This window comes from Castor canadensis, chromosome 8 (genome assembly GCF_047511655.1).
Source record: "Castor canadensis chromosome 8, mCasCan1.hap1v2, whole genome shotgun sequence".
In the NCBI taxonomy this organism is placed as follows: domain Eukaryota; kingdom Metazoa; phylum Chordata; class Mammalia; order Rodentia; family Castoridae; genus Castor; species Castor canadensis.
In genome coordinates, this window is record NC_133393.1 from 20,791,944 (window position 1) to 20,811,731 (window position 19,788).

At 37.8% G+C, this 19,788-nt stretch overlaps 1 protein-coding gene and 1 pseudogene across 3 annotated transcripts in view; one reads left to right on the top strand and one right to left on the bottom strand.

The window, feature by feature from the left end:
* Positions 1 to 19,788, top strand: part of Ilrun (inflammation and lipid regulator with UBA-like and NBR1-like domains) — a 99,406-nt gene that overhangs the window by 16,615 nt on the left and 63,003 nt on the right. The gene's annotated exons all lie outside the window — the stretch shown is intronic.
* LOC109686677 (probable ribosome biogenesis protein RLP24 pseudogene) lies at positions 12,640 to 16,768 on the bottom strand (annotated as a pseudogene).

Sequence of the window (19,788 nt, forward strand, 5' to 3'; positions counted from 1 at the left end):
TCTTTCTAAATCATAGCTGTTTTAGGCCATTCTTAGAAACCTTTACCAGTGCCTTATTGATTACCAGATAAACAGCTTTATTTATTTATTTAGGCAGTACTGGAGGTTGAACTCAGTATGTACAGCTTTAGCTTGACAATCAGTCAATACCCTGCAAAAATTATCTCCCCCCATTGCTGGGAATTGAACCCAGGCCCTGAATATGCAGGGCAAGCACTCAAGTGCTCTACCCTAAGCTATATACCTTCAGCCCAATTGTTCCCAATTTATTTATACTTATTAGAAGTACAGGCTTTTCTGGCATATCCTTTTTATTGGATATCCTACTTCTACCACCCCCTTCAAACTAGACTACTGCTTGTTTGCCACTCATACCTTCATTTTCCCAATATTGAACATTTTCTTCTATATAGAATGTTCTTTCCTTTTTCCTTGGTTTATGAATCCCTATTGTTTTTCTGGAATTTGCATATTAATCACTGTTCTTAGTACTCTGTTCTCTGAACTCTACTCTTGCCTGTTTGTAACACTTGTCATGTCTGCAAGCACACACTTCAGAGGAAAATGCCCCCAACAGCTTTTGTTTGTTTCTAAGCATCTTATTCGATGATTTATACTTAGAGGGGTGTTCAGTAAACATTTGTTGAAATAGTGTATGAAGGTAGGTGGGAGTTAGTTTATTTGTTCATTTATCCATCCATCCATCCAATCATTCGTCTCTCCATCCATTCATTTAAGGTCTTGGTATAGCCCAGGCTGGCCTTGAACTTACATTCTTCTGTCTCAGCCGCCCAAGTGCTGGGATTATAGGTGTGTGCTGTATGCCACCGCACCCTGGTGAAAAAAGACCTTTTTTTTTTTTGAACTCTTGAAGTCTATTGCTTTTAAAAGAAACAAGTCCTATAAAACTAAACTACTTTTTCTGGCTGTTTATAGATTTAAATTTATTAACAGCTGCATTCATGACTTGTAAATTTAAAATTTAGGTAACTCAAAGAATATTGATTCTGGAAGTAATTTGGAATCTGTTAAGATTGGCCCCACTTTATCTATCTACTTTTCTAGGAAATACTTTTCTATTTCCTTGTACTGAATTATCTTTTTATCTTTGATGGTACTGGGGTTTGAACTCTGAGCCTTGCACTTGCTGGGCAGGTGTTTTGTCACTTAAACCATGCCCCCAGCCCTTTGAATATCTTCTGTGATTCAGTTTATGAGGGAATTTCTACTTTAGAAAAAGTATCAGTTATTGAGATGTGAATGGGCAAAAAGTAATCTTTGTAAGCTCTCTAAAGTTTTCTTGGGTCTTTGTCAGTGAATTTTAATTGAGGAAAAATGTTTCAAAAGTAAGTTCAAGTAGTTTGGAAAAGTCTAAACAAGGGTTGCAAATGAAAATAGCTATAGCTATCAGATGGTTAACAATTGAATTGTGTGTTAAGCTAGAAAGTACTTGCCTTTTATATGGAGGGTATCTGATACTTTAAGTCAAATGTTGCCCTGCTGGGCTAGGGGTCATGTTAAATGATTTCTCTCTCTTTTTCCAATAGAAGTCAGAAATACTGATTTTTATGAGAAATGTCCTGGGTTTTTGTTTTGTTTTGTTTTGTTTTTGGTGGTGGTGGTCTTGGGGTTTGAACTCAACACCTTATACTTGGTAAGCAGGTGTTCTATCACTTGAGCCATGTCTCCTGTCCTGATTTTTAATGTTAGCAACTAATTCATATATATATATATATATATATATATATATACACATATATATACATACATATATATATGTATATATGTATATATATATACGTATATATATGTATATACATATATGTATTCGTGTATATATATATATACACACACATGCATGTATATGTATGAATACATAATTGCACACACATATATGAATATTTATGTATATATTATTTGATAGTATTGGGGTGTAAACTCAAGGCCTCACATTTGCTAGGTGGGTGCTTTATCACTTTAGTCACACCCCCAGACCTGTTTTGCCTTATTTTTCAGGTAGTGGTTCAGCTAACTCAAATATTTTAAAAACACTATGAGCAGTACATTATATGTGTGTATGGAAATACCGCAATGAAATCCCTTTGTATAATTAATATATGCTAATAAAAATGTTCTAAAAAGTCAGGCACCCTTGGCTCATACCTGTAATCCTAGCTACTCAGGAGGCAGAGATCAGAAGGATTGTGGTTTGAAGCCAGCCTGGGCAAATAGTTCTTGACACCCTATCTCGAAAAGGGCTGGTGGAGTTGCTCAAGTAGTAAGAGCACCTGCCTAGTAAGCCCTGAGTTCAAACACCAGTGACACACACACACAGACACACACACACACACACACAATTCTGAAAAACTAAAACACACTATGGGCCAAAGAAAGCACGTCTGTGGACAGGATGGAGTCCTTGAGCTACTTACTTGTAACCTGTACACTAAAGGTGAAAAACAAATATCCCCTGCCTTTTCCAGGTAAAAGCTACAATAATGATTTCCTCTTTACCTTTCAGAAAATGTTTATGTGCACATGTATACACAGACTTTTCTATGCTTGTGTGTATGTAAGCAAAATTTTGAACTTTTTTTTGCAGTACTGGGGTTTAAATTCAGGGCCTACTCCTTGAGCCACTCCACCAGTCTTTTTTTTTTTGGTGCATGTATGATGGGTGTTTTTGAGATAGGGTCTCACACACTATTTGCCTGGGCTGGCTTTGAACTGTGATCCTCCTAATCTCTGCCTCCTGAATAGCTAGGATTACAGGCATGAGACACCAGCACCTGAGGTACTGAGGCCTTTATACATCCGTTGCTTTAGCAGAAACTGAATTTAGTTGTCAAGGTACTTGATACACCTGCAGTTCCTGGAGCTAGGCATAGTGGCATGTGTCTGTCCCCCCCAGCTGTGCAGGAAGCATAAGTAGGTGAGTTGAGGTTCAGGCCCACCTGGGCAAAAACTGGAGACCCTATGTAACTAAAGCAAAGAGGGCTGTGAGTGTGAGGCAGAGAGCTTGCCTAGCAAACATGAGGCCCTGAGTTCAATCCCCCCAGTATCACCAAAAATCAATAACAGTGTAATGATGGACTTAGGTCATTTGAGAGCTTGTTCGGAGCGCAGCTACTCGTATACCCTTGACCGAAGAAAGGTCCTCCTCTATCGGGGATGGTCATTGCACATGGAGCGGTGGGGGAGGAAGGGGACACCCGCCTAGCCAGCCAGATCAACTGAATCAACCCTGGCAATCAATGGGGGTGACAGATGTCGCAGCCAGATCGCCCTCACATCCTACTTAGGTCATTTGAAACAGTAAAATTCCTTCTCTGTATTAAGCAACAGACTCATCTAATAATTATAATTTTATTAAAACTTGATTTTGCTGTGTTAAGAGGTAAAGTAGTAGTGAGCTCATCTAAATTTGTTTACATGGTTTTGTCAGAGAATTCAATTTGTAAGTTGAATTTTTTAGGGACTCAGAACTCAATAGGATTAAAACTCACTGAAGAAGTTTATTAAATCATCTTGTGCAAATGAAACATTTCAAGAGTAATTGATTTAGTAAATGATATCCTAATGATTTCCCAAAGTTAATGTATGTCTTGGGAGGGGGAACAACTTATTCCTAGATATGGAGACTTAATCTCACTGTACACTTTTTTGGTTTTGTTTCACGTTTTTGTTTTTTGCGGGGCAATACTGGGATTTGAACTCCAGGCTCATGCATGCTATGCAGTAATTCTATGACTTGAGTCATTCCACCAGCCCTGCGTACTGGGTTTTAAGACTCACTTTTTAGGTCAGATGTGGTCATGTGTGTAATCCTAGCTACTTGGGTGGCAGGGTTTGGGAGGTTCTCAGTTCAAGGCCACCCTGGGCGAAAGTGAGACCTCATCTCAACCAGTTAAGTTGGGTATGGTGGTGCGCACATAGCTGATATGACAGACTTGCCACCACACCCAACTTTCTTGCTTTCTTCTTCTTTTCCTTTTTCTTTCTTGAACTCAAGGACTTGTGTATACTACCTCCCAAGCCCTTGGTTTTTTGAGACAGTGTCTTGCTATGTAGCTCAGGCTTTGAACTTTCTATCCTCCTGCTTATGCTTCTCCCATCCAAATACTAACCAGGCCCGACCCTGCTTAGGTTCCGAGATGGGGTGTGTTCAGGGTGTTAACAGCTATAGACCTGCCTATGCTTTCTGAGTATTGGTATTACAAATGTGTGCCACAATGCCTGGCTTGCTACAGTGTTTTAGGCCTTGGGTCTGTAAGGTGTTTCTGAGGGTTCACACTTGAATTACTGTGCTTGAGGTTAGTGATTCATAGCCTGTTCCACCTCCTAATGATTGCTTGAATAATATAGAATGTGTTCTGAAGTGCTTTCTCGTCAGCATTTTTTGTGTGTGGGGCGGGGTGGGGGAGGGGGTCGGGGGAAGGCTGAACTGCTGTTTGAACTCAGGGGCTTGCACTTTCCGGGCAGACATTCTACCATTTGAACCACACCTCCACCCCTTTATGCTTTAACTGTTTGTTTGTTTGTTTTTGCATAAGGTGTCATGTTTATGCCTGGGTTGGCCTGGACCTGTATATTCCTCTTTACATTTCTCCATGTAGCTGGAGTGACAGACTCTTGCCACCATGTCCACCTTTTATTGGTTGAGATGGGGTCTTCTTGTAGACTTTTTCCCAGGATTGGCCTTGAACTTCTATCATCCTGATCACTGCATCCTGAGTAGCTAGGATTACAAATAAAAGCCACTTTCATCAGTCTCTCATCTTCCTTATAAGGACACTAGTCATTTGGATTTGGAGGCCACCCTAGTCTACAATGACCTCATCTTAATAATTACATCTGCAAAGACACAGGGTTCAGGGTGAACATGAATTTTGAGGGCAGGGCACACTGTTCAATCCAGTACATTCTTCTTTTCTTTTTATAAAATATAATTACTTTTTATTTATTTATTTTTTTGCCCATATGGTATTTGCACTCAGGCTCACATTTGCTAGGCAGGCACTCTACCATTTGAGCCACCCTGCAAGCCTTGTTTTGTGTTGTGTTTTTGGAATGGGGTTTCACAAACTTTTATATGCCTAGGCTGACTTTGAACTATGATCCTACTGATCATAACTCCCAAGTAGCTAGGATTGTAGGCATGAACCACTAGTGCCTGGCTTTTTATATTTTTAAAAATTACTTAATTTTTGAATAACCATGCATTAATAAATAATATGAAGGGATTTGATTGTGATAGTTACATACATGTATACAATGTACTTTGAACAATTTCACTCCCTCCATTATAGTTCCATTCTCCCCTATCTTCCCTTTTTCTTCCAGCAGTGTTTGGTGGCTTTCATTATGTTACCTTCATATATGTATGTACATGTATATATAGCCTACTTAGATCTCTTTCACCCCTCAGTTTTCTCTCCTTTCCTCCTCCTTCCTCCCACTGTTCCCCAGAAAGTCTCCCCTATACATTCATGTCCTGTTATTACCACAATCATAATTATTTTAGGTCTTGGTTCCACAAGTGAATAAGAACATGGGATATTTGGCCTTTTGAGCTTGGCTTATCTCACTTAGCGCGGTGGTCTCCAGTTCCCTCTATTTTCCTGCAAATGATGTAATTTTTCTTTATGGCCGAGTAGTATTCCATGCCATTCCTTTCTTAAACAAGGTTCTACACTTTTACCTTTAAAAGCTTCACAGTATTCCGTTATATGGACCTAGAATCATTTAATTTTCTTTTTGAGGAGGGGAGACACAACTGGGGTTTGAACTGAGGGCTTCATGCTTGCAAAGCAGGTGCTCTACCACTTGAGGCACACCTCCAGTCTATTTTGCTCTGGTCATTTGTAAGTGGAATCTTGTGAACTATTTGTCTGGGCTAACCTCAAACTGCTGTCTTCCTCTTTATGTTTCCTATGTACCTGGGATGACAAGTGCACACCACCACATCTAGTTATTGGTTGAACCAGGGTTTCACTAACTTTTTGCCTGGGTTGGCCTGCAACTAAGATCCTACCGATTTCTGCCTCCCAAGTAACGAGGCTTACAGGCATTTGCCACCACTACCTTGGTTTACATAGAGGTCTCATCCTATCTCCTATACTTAAAGAAAACTATTTTGAACTATATGAACAGGGTCATACTATATACACTGTTCTCAGCTTGCTTTTTTGGACTTCACAGTGCGCTATGGACAGCATCGGTGTGTGTTTGTTTATGTTTGATGGATGCATAGTATTCCATTGGGGCTGACCTTGTTGATGGACAGTTTATCCTACTCTTAGTCAGCTAAAGAATTATCTCTGTCTTTGTGCTTAAAAATATATTAATTTTAATTTGTTTTGCTTTAATTATGAATGAAGTTGTCTGTTTTCTGTGTCTTTCTTGGCCATTTGTATATTTCTGGGACTTGTGTGGTTTTTTTACCCTACTCTGTTGGATAGTTATTCTTTTCTTCATTAATTTGTATGATCATTTGTATGATCTTTTTTTTTTCTTGGTAACACTAGGATTTGAACTCAGGACCTCATACTTGCCAGGCATGTGCTTTACCATTTGAGCCACTCCACCCGCCCAGGCTGTTTGCATGTTAAGGAAAATAACTTTTTAAATTAAATGCTTGCCTTTCCTTCAGGTTGTCCTCTTTTCCTCCTTTTTAAAAAATACTGGGACTGGAGGTGTTGCTCAGTGGGTAGAACGTGTACTTAGCATGTGTAAGTCAAACCCCAGCACCCCCTCTCCCCCCAAGAAAAATAAAAAGAAATGATTTATTTTTGGTGTTGGGAATCTAACCCAGGGTCTCACTTATGCTAGGCAAAACTGTTAGTTCCAGTGAGCTATATCCCCAGCCCTTATTTATCTATTTTAATGGATATATTAATAATTGTATATACTTAAAGGGTATAGTGAGATATTTTAACACATATACAATGTGTAATGATCAGGTTGGCATATCTGTTACCTCAGGGGTTTATCATTTCTTTGCATTGGAACATTCCAGATCCTACACTAGATATTTTGAAATACTCTGTTGGAAACTGAGGTGTAGCTTAATGGTAGTGTGTTTACCATGTACGAAGCCCAGGGTTTGATTCTGAGTACCTCACAAAATAATTATTGTCACCTGAGCACCAGTGGCTCATGCCTGTAATCCTACCTACTCAGGAGGTAGAGATCAGGAAGATCAAGGTTCGAAGCCAGCCCTGGGCAAATAGTTCGAGAGACCTTATCTTGAAAAAAAAACCCAGTACAAAAAAAAGAGCCGATGGAGTGGCTCAAGGTGTAGGCCCGAGTTCAAACCCTAGAACCACACACAAAAAAGAAAATAGTTGTCAACATTAGAAGTTATTCTTCTTATCCAACTCTAGTTTGTCTTTTTTACTTGGTTTGCCATGTTTTTGCTTATAACTATCTGGCCCTTTTATGTATGAATTTTTATGATGTTGAACCCAGCCCTCTGTGTGTATATGAGAGAGAGAGAGAGAGAGAGAGAGAGAGAGAGAGAGAGAGAGATGCTAGGGCATCAATTCAATGTTTCCTTTTGATTTCTGCTTTTGGTTTCATGCTTAGAAATCCTTACCCCCACCTAATTGGTATATAAATACTCAGCTGTTTTCTTTATGAATGCAAAATTTGCATGTAAGTCTTTTTGCAATAGCCCACATTTATTTGGAAATGTGGAAGGTCAGTGTATATAATATGCTTTCTAGATAATTAGTCAGTTTTCTCATTTACTGAAAACTTTTCATTTTCTCCAGTGATTTGAAATCTGTTTTTATTATATGTTAAATGCTTATATATACGTTTGGGCTTGTTTTTACACTTTTTCTTCTGTGCCTTGGTGTATATGTCTGGCTTTTCAGGGCCAAAGTCAGAGTTCTAATGTTAAGAGGTTTTTTGTTTGTTTTCCTTTTGCAGTGCTAGGTATAGAACTCAGGGTCTCACACATGCTATGCTAGGCAAGCACTCTATCACTGTGCTACATCCCCAGCACTAACGCTCATTTAAAAGTTGTGGTAGGTGGGGTGCCAGTGGCTCACAACTGTAATTCTAGCTACTCAGGAGGCAGAGATCAGGAGGATCATGGTTCTAAGCCAGTTCTGGGCAAATAGTTTGAGAGACCCTATTTCAAAAAAAGACATCACGAAAAAAAACCAAATAAAACAAAAAAAAAAAAACCCAAAAAAAGATATCATGAAAAAGGGCTGGTAAAGTGGCTGAAGGTATAGACCCTGAGTTCAAACTTCAGTACTGAGAAAAAAAAAAAAAGTTGTGGTAGTGGAGTTTGAACTCAAGTCCTGGGACTTTCTAGACTGGTGGTCTATCACTGAATTTTTTTTTTTTTTCTTCAGTATTGGTGATTGAACTCAGGGCCTCAAGCTTGCTAGGCAGGTGTTCTACACTGATCCATTCCGCCAGTGCTTACCTATAGTCTCATCTACTTTGAGGCTGAGGTCAGAGGATCACTTTAGCCCAGGAGTTCAGTACTATCCTGAACAACATAGCAAGACCCTGTATAATTTAAAAAAAAACAACAAAAAAACAAAAAACTTTTTTTATCTGAGGATTGAATGAATATGTGTAAAGATTTGAAAGTGCCTAACACATAGAAATTAATAGTTTTACTCTCCATCTCCAGTTCTCCCAGTTTATTTATTTGATTAAGTCCGTTTTCAGTACTTGTTATCTTACTGTTTAAATGCTTATTAACATTTGAGCCGTTAGTGATTTGGATTACTTTTCCTTTCCTGCACAATTTGGGTTTTGGTTTATGCACTTGCTGAGATTTTTTTTACTGTTATTCTCAAACCCCTTCCAGCATGAAATTTCTTCTTAGTACTTTTTTTTTTCTTCTTTTTAAGTCTTTTAGAGTGTTTGACCTAATCTGATCTGTACTGGCTGAGCTCTAGATCTATTGCACAGCTTTCACCCTGGGGATTTTCTTCAACTCACCCTCTCTTAGTTTGAGCTGGTTTCTAGACCTCTATTAAAAAAAAACCCATAATTCCTAAAAGTGCAGGGGAGATGAAATGTGAAAATTTTGCATTTGAATTTATCTTTATCATACTGTGATACTTAGTTGACGTCATAAGTTTGGGGAGGTGTCATTTATAAGCTTGAAAATGCTTTTCTCAGAATTTTGAAGGCACTGGTCCTTTGTCATTTGTTTTTCAGTAGTATTGTTGAAATATGATAAGTGCTCTGATTCTTTATTCTTTGAATGACTCCTGTTTTTTTTCCCTCTCTGGAAGCTTTTGGTAAGTTTGCTGTGTTTCCAGCAAAGAAATTTGACCACAGTGCATCTCAGCATGTACTTTCACATATGCTCAATGTTGGTGAGCCCCTCCAATATTGAAGCTCTCCTTTTGGTCTTGGAAATTTCTTCAGTTAATTCTTTTGATTTCCTCTCTTTCATTTTCGCTGTTCCCTTGGAGCTCCTGTTTTTCAGACATTGGGCCTTCTGACCCATTCTCTTAATTTTCCTTTCTTTTTTTTTTTTTTTTTGCAATACTGGGGCTTGAACTCAGGGCCTTCACTTTGAGCCACTCCACCAGCCCTATTTTTGTGAAGGGTTTGAACTGCGATCCTCCAGATCTCTGCCTCCTGAGTAGCTAGGATGACAGGCTCTTTTCCCTCCCTTCTCCTCTTGTTTTCTGGGAGATTTTGGTATTTTCTTCATGTAGGTTTTTTCTGTTTGTTTCCTTTAGTTTTTTTCTTTTAGGTACTTGACTTCAAATATATATGATGGTTCTTTACATATTCCTAGAGTAGGACACAAAAAGGATTGGAAGCTATGGCATGACTATGACTGTGAAGTTTGTTAACTGTGGACCCATTTCCTTCAGGGTGGGATAGTCACCATGTTATATAGTCTTAAGACTATATTAGGGGATCCCAGGCCTATTGTAAACAAATGTGTAGCCTGTGCTGTTTTGGTTCGTTTCTTCACCTTCACTTGCAGGACACCTGGTGCTATTAATATCTGGGCTTTGTAGCAGACCCTCATTATAAATTGGGTTGCTGAGGATTCAGATTTCTCAGGGCAGCTCAAGTCTGTCGTTACCCACCTTTTCCCGTTTTTCTTTTTTCTATGGTCTCAGCTACCTAGCCCAGGCTGGCCTTGAATTCACAGTGATACTTCTGTCTCAGTCTCCTGAGTACTTGAATTAACAGGTATGCTTCTCCTTGCCTGGCCCAAATTGATTTGAAGGATAAAGTAGATATTATAAATACTTATCTCTAGTGATGGGATTATAGTTGATTTTTAAATTTTTCTTAATGCTTTCACTTTCTTAAATTTTCTTTTTTATTAGAGATGTTAATTATACAAAGGTGTTTTATTATGATATTTACAACATGCATATAATGTACTTTGATCAAATTCACCCCATTTATATTACTGTTTCTTAACCCCCTTCCCTTCTCCCCCTTTTTAACAGTTTTTGTGGGTTTCATGTTATTTTCATACATACATAATTTAAAAATTTTTAACAATGAATATGTATTACTTGTGTATTTAGGAAAAAATAGTATCTAAGTAAAGAAAAAATTGCTGGTTTATTAAATTCTTGGATAAAATTTGGCCCTGAAGATGGTGTTTCTCTGTTATGCAGTTCTAAATCGGTCAGAGTTGTACTTTGTCCTTTTGCTCCTTTTAGATATTCTGCAAATAGCAGCACTAATTTTGGGGTATGTGTGCTGCCCTCCAAAGTTCATTCTGATTTATTCCCCAGTTTTTTATTTTGAATATTTTCAGACCAATAGCAAAGATGAAAGATTAGCACAGCAAAGACTTTTGTGCAGTCTTCACATAAATTCATCAGTTATCACCATTTTTCTAACATTTTGTTTTAAGTGTCTTTATTGAAGTATACTTTACATACCATAAATTAACTGCAGATTACCCTTTTTTTCATAACTTTGTTTTTTTTGTTGGGACTGTTGTTTGAACGCAGGACATCACACACTTGCTAGGCAGGTGCAGGTGCTTACCACATACCTTTTTTTTTAAGCCTGAGATCTTCTCCAAGGAACCCATGTTGTATTTGGCTGTCATGTCTTTCTTAATCTTGGACAGTTACCTCATTTTTTTTTTTTTTTTCACTTCTGTGTTTACAAAGCTGCCTTTTCTTTTTCTTTCGGCAGTATTGGGGTTTGAACTCAGGGCTTCACACTTTCTAGGCAGGCACTCTACCAATTGATTGTTTTTTTTTTTTTTTTTTTTTTTTTAAGGACTCCAAGCCTGTCGTCTTCTAGAGTGTCTGATATGTTGATTGGTCAGATTGTTTCCTCATAATTAGATTCAGGTTATACATTTTTTATTAGAAATAATATGTAGGTAATGTTGTGTCTGTCATTGCATCACATGAGGAGACATATTGTCTGTGTTAAAGTTGACTGTCTGGTTAAAATAGTGTTCATCTGTTTTTCTCCTTTTTTTTTTTTTTTGTGGCACTGGGATTTTAACTCAGTGTCTAATGCTTGCCAGGCAGGAACTCTTAGCACTTGAGCCACACTCCACCAGCCCTTTTATTGTGATGGATTTTTTTTTTATCAAGATAGGGTCTTGGGAACTGTTTGCCAGGGCTAGCTTCAAACTGGTATTCTCCTGATCTCTGCCTCCTGAGTAGCTAGGATTACAGGTGTGAGCACCAGTACCTGACTGTTTTTCTCCTTTGTAATTAATAAGTAATTTGTGAGGATGACACTCTGATAGTGTGGAAGTATTCTATTTCACAACAATCGTCCTTCCAACTGTTTTTACCATCCACTGATGGTCCTTATCCAAATTCATTATTCCATAGGTGGTTGCAAAAAGGTTATTTTCTAATTGTGTTGTTCCTTTTTCATTTAATAGTCAATATTTTCTATAAAGATACTGTTAGTTTTAGCTGATGGAGTGGCTCAAGTGGTAGAGCACCTATCTAGCAAGTGGGAAGCCCTCAGTTCAAACCCTAGTACCACCAAAAAAAAAAAAAAAAAGCAACAAAAAAATTTTAAAAAGATTTTAAGTGGAACTTATTCAAGTGAGAATCACAAAAGAACTTCAGGCTGAATAAGCAAAATGTTGGTTTTGTTTTTGTGCAGATAGAGTATCCTTAATCTAAAAATCTGAAATCCGAAATGCTCCAAAATGTGAAATTTAAAACTTAGAGTAATTTGGATTTCAGATTTTTGGATTATAATACTTAACCAGTAAAGCCTGAGTAGCTATGTCAAGATCTGAAGTCTGAAACACTTATGACGCAAGGATTATGGATAAGGGATACCTATCTGTGTATCTTAGCAGTGTGAACCTGAGTATTTGCCTTACAGAGGATGATCCAGGAAAAGGGTCCTGAACAGAGAGATCTTTTGACCTTTGTGAACCTAGAAACGTGTAAACTCCTTCACTTTTTCAATATTATTTGGGGATGTGTGCTGCTTTTTCTTTGAGGTCAGTCTTTTTTAGGGAGAATAAGAAAACTACAGAAAAATTATTTTCCCCTGAGTTTTTTTTTTTTTAATTTTAAATTGCCTTTCATTCGAGTGATCTTACGTAACAAATCAGTAATTTAGAAGCTCTAAGTCTCCAAAGATGTTTGACTGTATATATATAAATGGCTACAGACTGTGAGATTTTTAGGAAATAGCCTCCATGTCCACATCCTGTTGTAACTGCTATACCAGTTTTTCTTCCAGCTGCTTTCCTTTGCCTGCAAGAGGGGCCTGGATAAGATGTTTTGCTTGACTTTAATGTCCTAGACTTTCTATACTATTTATTTTTCTTTAATCTGTTCATCATAAATTTAGCTTGATGTTTTTGTTTGATCTCTTCATTGAATCAATAGTTTTATTACATAGTTCTCACTGGTGTTTGGCAGGTTCATTTTTACATTTTCATATTCAAATGAATTGTCTACTGTCAGCTGTTTATCAGCTGTCTGCCGGTCCACCAGACCTTCCGAGGGTTGTGCTTCTTTTCAAAGTTTTTCTGACACTTGGATTTACAGAATCTGAACACCTTGTAATCATTGTGGATGAACATCATGCCATGGTCGGGGTAGATGGGCCCTGAACAGAAATAACACTTCTTGATTTGGATGTTGAACCTGAGCGGGACCCCTGGGACTCCCACTACAAAACATACAGCTTGAGAGATCCCTTCAGTTTTTAATATTATTTTTTAGTAAACCAAGTTGGACAGTTTTCTTCATGTTATTTTGGATGATTTTGTGATTTTTTTTTTTTGTAGTAATTCTGGGTGTTATGTAAAGTAGCTATTTTTAAAAGTCCTTTAGCTGGAGTGATAGCTCAAGTAGCTCTGGGTTTAATCCCTGTTACCACATAAAACAAAAATGCAAAGCAAACAAAAAACTGTTCCTTTAGCTAGTAGCCAGGCAGGGAGGGACATGCCTGTAATCCCTGCAGTGGGGAAGTGGAGGCAGGAGGAATGTATGAGGCCAGTCTAGGTAAAAAGGTAGTATGATCATGTCTCAAAAACAAGAGGCTAGTGGCATCGCCCAAGTGGTAGAGTGTTTGCCTACCATGCATGAGGCCCTGGGTTCAATCTCCAGTACCAACAAAAAAACACAAATTCTTTTATTTTGTAACACATAAGAAATGCGAGTTGGATGAGATGTTTACAACCTTGACTGCTTGTTGGTTGTCAAGGACATGAAAACATAATTGTTTGCAAGGATAACAGATTTATTCCAAGAAATATTATTTAAATGCTGTATTCCTTGTTTGCACTCAGAGATTAGTTCATTTAAAAAGGTAGCAGATTTACTATTAAAAAGATACTAGCACTGCCATTTCAATAGTTTGTAAAAGAAGAAAAGGCCTGTTTCACTAAAATTTGTGAGTTATATCAAGTCTGTCTTTATTACATTCTTTTTTCAAGTTCCATTTAATTAATTACCTACCTCTAAATATGAAGCTTTCTGTGGTTAGTTCTCTCTCTCTCTCTCTCTCTCCCTCCCTTCCCCCCTCCCCCTCTTTCCCCCTCCCCTTTTCCTTATTTGAGCCACTGGCCAGCTCTTTTTTTTTTGTGATTCATTTTTTAGAGATTGGGTCTCCTGAACTATTCTCCCAGGGCTAGCTTCGAACCAGGATCCTCTTCATTGCTGCCTCCCTAGAAGCTAGGATAACAGACTGGAGCCACCAGCACCTGGCTATTTATTTTTTTAATTTTATTTTTAGTATGAAACTTTTTAAAGGTACCGATCTCACTTATACCAAGGAGCAGCCAAATAAATACTCGGAGTACTTAGAGTTGGATTTACTGCAGAATGAGAAAAGTTGTAGGTCAGAGTTTAAATGCCATGTGTCATTATTTGTTGGTGTTGGTAACATTGCATTGGTTTTGTTCATTATATTACATAGAATTTGGTAAGCTTTACTTTTTGTTCTTAGAGGAGAGAATAAGATTGATAAGCTGGGCTATAGATTTTCTCTTAGCTGTGTACACTAGTATACGCTTTTGGAGGTGAATTATGTGTAGGCTTACAGGAGATGAAACTGAAGAGACTTTGAAGCTGGTGTCTGTACCCTTCTGTTAGGAAGTCTCAAAAGCAAGAAATACTAGACAGGTGTGAGACATTTAAATCCAAATTATGTGTAAAAGGTGCACGGTATTTCTTATGAAAGCCCATAAAACTTATCTTTATTATATTCTTTTTCAGAAAAAAAGAGCTAGATGGGAGGATGGAATATTGGTTCACAATTTTGAGGGCTTTTTGGCACCTTTTTTTCCCTTTTTTAAAATTTAAAAATAAAAGTTCTTTGTATTTTTTGAGAAAATTGTTCTTTGACCAGGCTGTTGGAGAATATAAATTTGATCTGTGCTGGCTTTTTATAAGGTCCTTGTTAGGTAAACAGACTTCTGAAAATCATGCTTAATTACACATTTACCTGATCATTTTGGAACTGCTATTTTAAACCATGTCCAAAAGAAAGTGTTTTGAATAACAATAAACCACAAATGTTTTGTTTATAAAGATACAGTTTTGCCTGAATTACTTTTCTGTTTGTCATCCTAGGACATTTTGGTTATCATACATTTTCATGTCTTCTCTGGGTCAGCATTCTAACATTTTCAAAAATTTTATTGATCACAAAGCATGGTGATTGTTTATCATCTCAGGAAATATCTATGATAGTTAAATTTAGGGGCAAACATAAAAAGGAGTTATTTCTAAATATTCATCTTTGTTTGAAAATTTGAGTTCTTTGGAGCAGAAATATGACGAAGGAAATGACTCAGCATAAAACAGAACCATGTAATTATAATCTTTAGTCTGCCTTCATAGTTTTTTCTTTGTAAAAGATGAATGTTTTCAAACATACACTAAAGTACAAAGAAGAATATACTTTATAGTTACTGTATTTTTTTTTTGCACTATGATAAATTACCACAGACTATGTGGCTTAAAAATGCACAAATTCATTATGTTAACAGTTCTAAGTCAGAAGTGTGAAATGGGTTTTACCAAACTAGAATGGAGGTGTCCCCAAGTGTCTGTTCCTTCTGGAGAATCCTGCTTCCAGGGGCCACACACATTCCTTGGCTCCTGGCCCTATTCTCTTCCTTAGAAATTGAATCCTGATACCACCAATGGTCTGATTCGCTCTTCAAATTCTGTCTTCTACTGTTAAGGAAGTCACAGTGTTCATACTGATAATCCAGGATAATGTCTCTATTTTAAGGTCAACTGATTAACAACCTTAACTCCCCTTTGCTATGTAATTTGTCATTTCTGAGGATGAATACATTAGTAGGATGATAAAAGTGTTCAGCGTGGTGATGGTTCTACAATTCTGTAACTGAACTAAAGTCTTTGAATTATATATACACTTGAAATGGGTGATTTTATGTGGTGTTGAGGATTGAATCCAGGACTCATGCATACTTAGCACACATTGTACCACTGAGATACACCTCAGCCTGGATAAAATTGTTTTGAAAAAGATTCTTTAGAAGTTTTCTTTTGCTTTTAGGTGCAAATTTCTTAAGGAAGCATAGAAGTCCTGTCTGAGGGTTTTCGTTTTTTTGTTTAAATAATAATGTGAACACATATAACATTTCCCATATTTTTTTTTCCATCTTTTGACTCTTTGGATAATGTATGAACATGAGTGTTCTCTTTTAGAACTGCTTTCAGTTCTTTTAGATACATCCAAAAGTGGAATTGCTGAATCTGAGTTTCTTTTTTGTGGCATAGTGTTTATTTTTTACTTTCAACTTGGCAAAAGGTATAGCTGCTGGTAGTTACAAGGACTAGTTCTAAAAAGTAAGAAAATTAATGGATCAATAAGTAGCCAGGAAAAGTAGAGAGAAGAAACAGTTTTGGGCTTGCTAGGGCTCTAAGAAGTAGATAAATGTTGGTCTGAACTTTATCTCTCTTCTAAGAGAAATCTTGTTTTTTTTTTCCCTTCCTTGCTGTTTTCACTTATTTAATAGTATCCATGAATTAAGTTTTAGAATTAAAAACATTGACAGTAGTCATTAGAAAGCTCCCATTTCCTACCTGCAGTCACCTTTCTCTTTTAATGAAATTCTCAGTTTCTTCCCAGGCCATAAAATTCATGGTATTATAAGCATGTTTTGTTTGACACTTCCCTTTTTTGGTCTTCTTTGTTAGCTTCCTATCTAGCTGGTGTTGGGAATTCCGTACAGTTTGCTGAGTCATTTTCCAGTCAGATTACCTTTTTGGTCATTCAGAGATGGAAAGGCCTTCCTGATTCCTGATGGGCTTTGACACTCCATAAGCGAGAAAGATGTGACTCATGTAACTATGGCTTGACCCCTAAGATGATGTTGTGCAGACTTGAATGGCTCTATCCATTGTCCTGATTTCCCATTTTAATTTGTGTTCAAATAAGGGTTCTTTTTTTTTTTCTTGTATAGCTTGAGTTATATTCAGGAATTCAGTTTAACTAGTTTACTTCCATGTAGTTCATTTATAGAATTGACGATAGCTAATATATTCTTAAAATCAAATGTTCACATTGTTAGAACAGAGAATTATGGGCAAGTCAAAAGTCTGGAATATATGTGGTTGTAAATTCTAATAATTGCCTAGCCTAGGGCAAGTTATTTTATCCATTAGTGCCTCAGTGGCCCATCTATATAATGAAGGCTGAACAAAAGTGTGTTATTATTTATTTATTTGGTGACACTGGGGTTTGAACTCAGGGCCTCATGTTTGCTGGGTATGTGCACTACCACTTGAGCCACTCAGCCAGCTCTCAAAAGTGTATTTTAGCTAGGCACCGATGGCTCATGTAATCCTAGCTACTCAGGAGGCAGAGATCAGGAGGATCACTGTTTGAAGCCAGCCTGGGCAAATAGTTTGTGAGACCCTATCTCGTAAAAAACCCTTCACCAAAAAGAGGTGGTGGAGTGGCTTGAGGTATAGGCCCTGAGTTCAAGCGTCTTTTGCCTTCCCCCTCCCCAAAAAAAAAAAGCGTATTTTATCAGAGGACACATGTCATGTGTCACCAGTTCTTCTGCAAGTAAGGTTAACTTGATTAGTGCAGTTGAAACTGTTCTACACCAAGCCCATTTCTCACCTAAAGAGGAAAAGCTGCTTTGCTGATAGTTCATGTGAGAGGTAGTAGGAGTTAATCTTTGTAAAGGCAGGAGTCATGCCTGTTTTCTATCTTAGCTTCAGACCAAGTGTCTAACATGTGGGTAAGTGCTCATTCATTAAAATTTGTTGAATGAACAGTTTATGAACAAGAACATTGTCACACATTGCCTCAGCAATCTTCACAGCTAACCTTAGGATGGAATGATTGTATTCACTCAGTTTTGCAGATAAGTAACAACATTCACAGACTTAGCCCCCTGCTGAAAGCCACATACCAAGGGCAGGAGCTGACTCTAAATACTCTTTTTTTTTTTTCTTTTTGGTGGGACTGGGGTTTGAACTCAGGGCTTCGCACTTGCAAGAGAGGTGCTCTACCATTTGAGCCACACTTTCAGTCCATTTTGCTCTGGTTATTTTGGAAATGGGGTCTTTTGAACTATTTGCCCAGACTTGCTTGTAACCACAATCCTCACTTGTCTCAGCCTCCCAAGTAGCTAGGATTACAGGCCTAAGCCGCAAGTGCCGGACTCCAAAGACTGATACTCTTAAAACATTTTTTATTGTGGTTATATCTACATGATATAACATTTATTGCTTTAACCATTCAAGTATACAGTTTCCAAGTATTAAAGATTTCACAGTGGCTGAGTGCTGGTGGTTCATACCTGTAATCCTAGCTACTCGGGAGGCAGAGATCAGGAGGATCACGATTGGAAACCTTCCTGGGGCAAATAGCCTAGGGCAAATAGTTAGGGAGACCCTGTCTCAAAAAAAAAAAAAAAATCACAGAAAAGGACTGATGGAGTGGCTCAAGATGTAGGCCCTGTGCAAAACCCAGTACTGCAAAAAAATAAATAAAAATTAAAATTAAAAAATTTACAGTGTTGCAACTATCAGGACAATCTTTCTTAGCCTGTGCTGTTTTACACTGTTAGGTTGCCTCTCTTTTAACTGCTTGGAATTGGATTAAAAACTTCTTGAGCAAAAGTACTGAAGGAACCTAGGTGTTTAAACTCTTGCCCTGGGGCTGGTGGAGTGGCTGAAGTGGTAAGAGCACCTGCCTGTCAAGTGTGAGGCCCTGAGCTCAAAAGCCCAGTGCCACCAAACAAACAAACAAACAAACAAACCTCTTCGGCCTGAACTAATTACAGGGTCAGTGTTTTCCCCTTTCCATGTCCTCAGCCAGCTCTATTTTACATAGAATTTCTTGTTGGCTGATAATAACTCTGTTGTTTTGAGTTGGAGTACATGTTATAGCTACTTTTCTGGCAGTCTGTTCCTGAACAGTCCAGTGGGGCAGGAATCTAAATGATTCCAACTCTGAGTAGCTGGTACCTGCCTGATGGCAGAAGTCTGCTTTCTGCCTTGTACTTGGGAAGTGAATTTGCTTTGTCATCCTCCACTGCAGCTTCCTGCCAGGTTTCTAGTTCACTACTTTCAGTTTCAGTTTGGGCTTTAAAAATGTTTCTTAATCTTTTTCTGGCTGAATTTTCTGTATAATATAGGTACAAATAAGCAGTTTTGTATGCTTTGGTTTTGGAATGAGTTGGTATGTGTAAAAGGAGAAAAGAGGAGGGGAATGAATCTGCTTCAGTTTAGGGTAGCTTGACTTTTCTACTTCGTGTTCCTACTGTAGTGGTTTCAGAGTCCTGTCCTGATGGTAGAGCCAAAGGGTGAAATATGACACAGGCTGGGGATGAGAATTGACAATTGTCCTGAATGCACAAATGGTTTCTTCCCTCCCAAGCATATTTTACAGCTAAGTGAACAGAAAACAATTTAGCAAGCTACTTGCTGGAGACCTGAGGCAGAATAATTATTTTTACAAAAAAAAGGTGGACACAGCTATTACAAAATATTTCAAAAAGATCAAATTGTAAGCTAGTTTTATTTTTCTCTCATTTTTATTTTTCTCTCATTTTATCATTGGTCCTTAAGGGTAAGACTGATTCCATATGTACTTCTGAGTCCCTTTGAGGGTAATAAAGACGAGACTTCCTCAAGTTTGATCAGTCACATATCCTTGGCTTTGGATCACCATAAACTGGATAGGAACCTGCTGGGAAGACCGAAATCTAAGCCTTAGTATTGAACAGTAAGCAAACAGGTGTGGTTTGCCCTGGCTCAGCTCTGCTCCATGTAAACTTTATCAAGCACATAATCAGTGTTGTTGGTAGTGTAATTCCAATCCTTA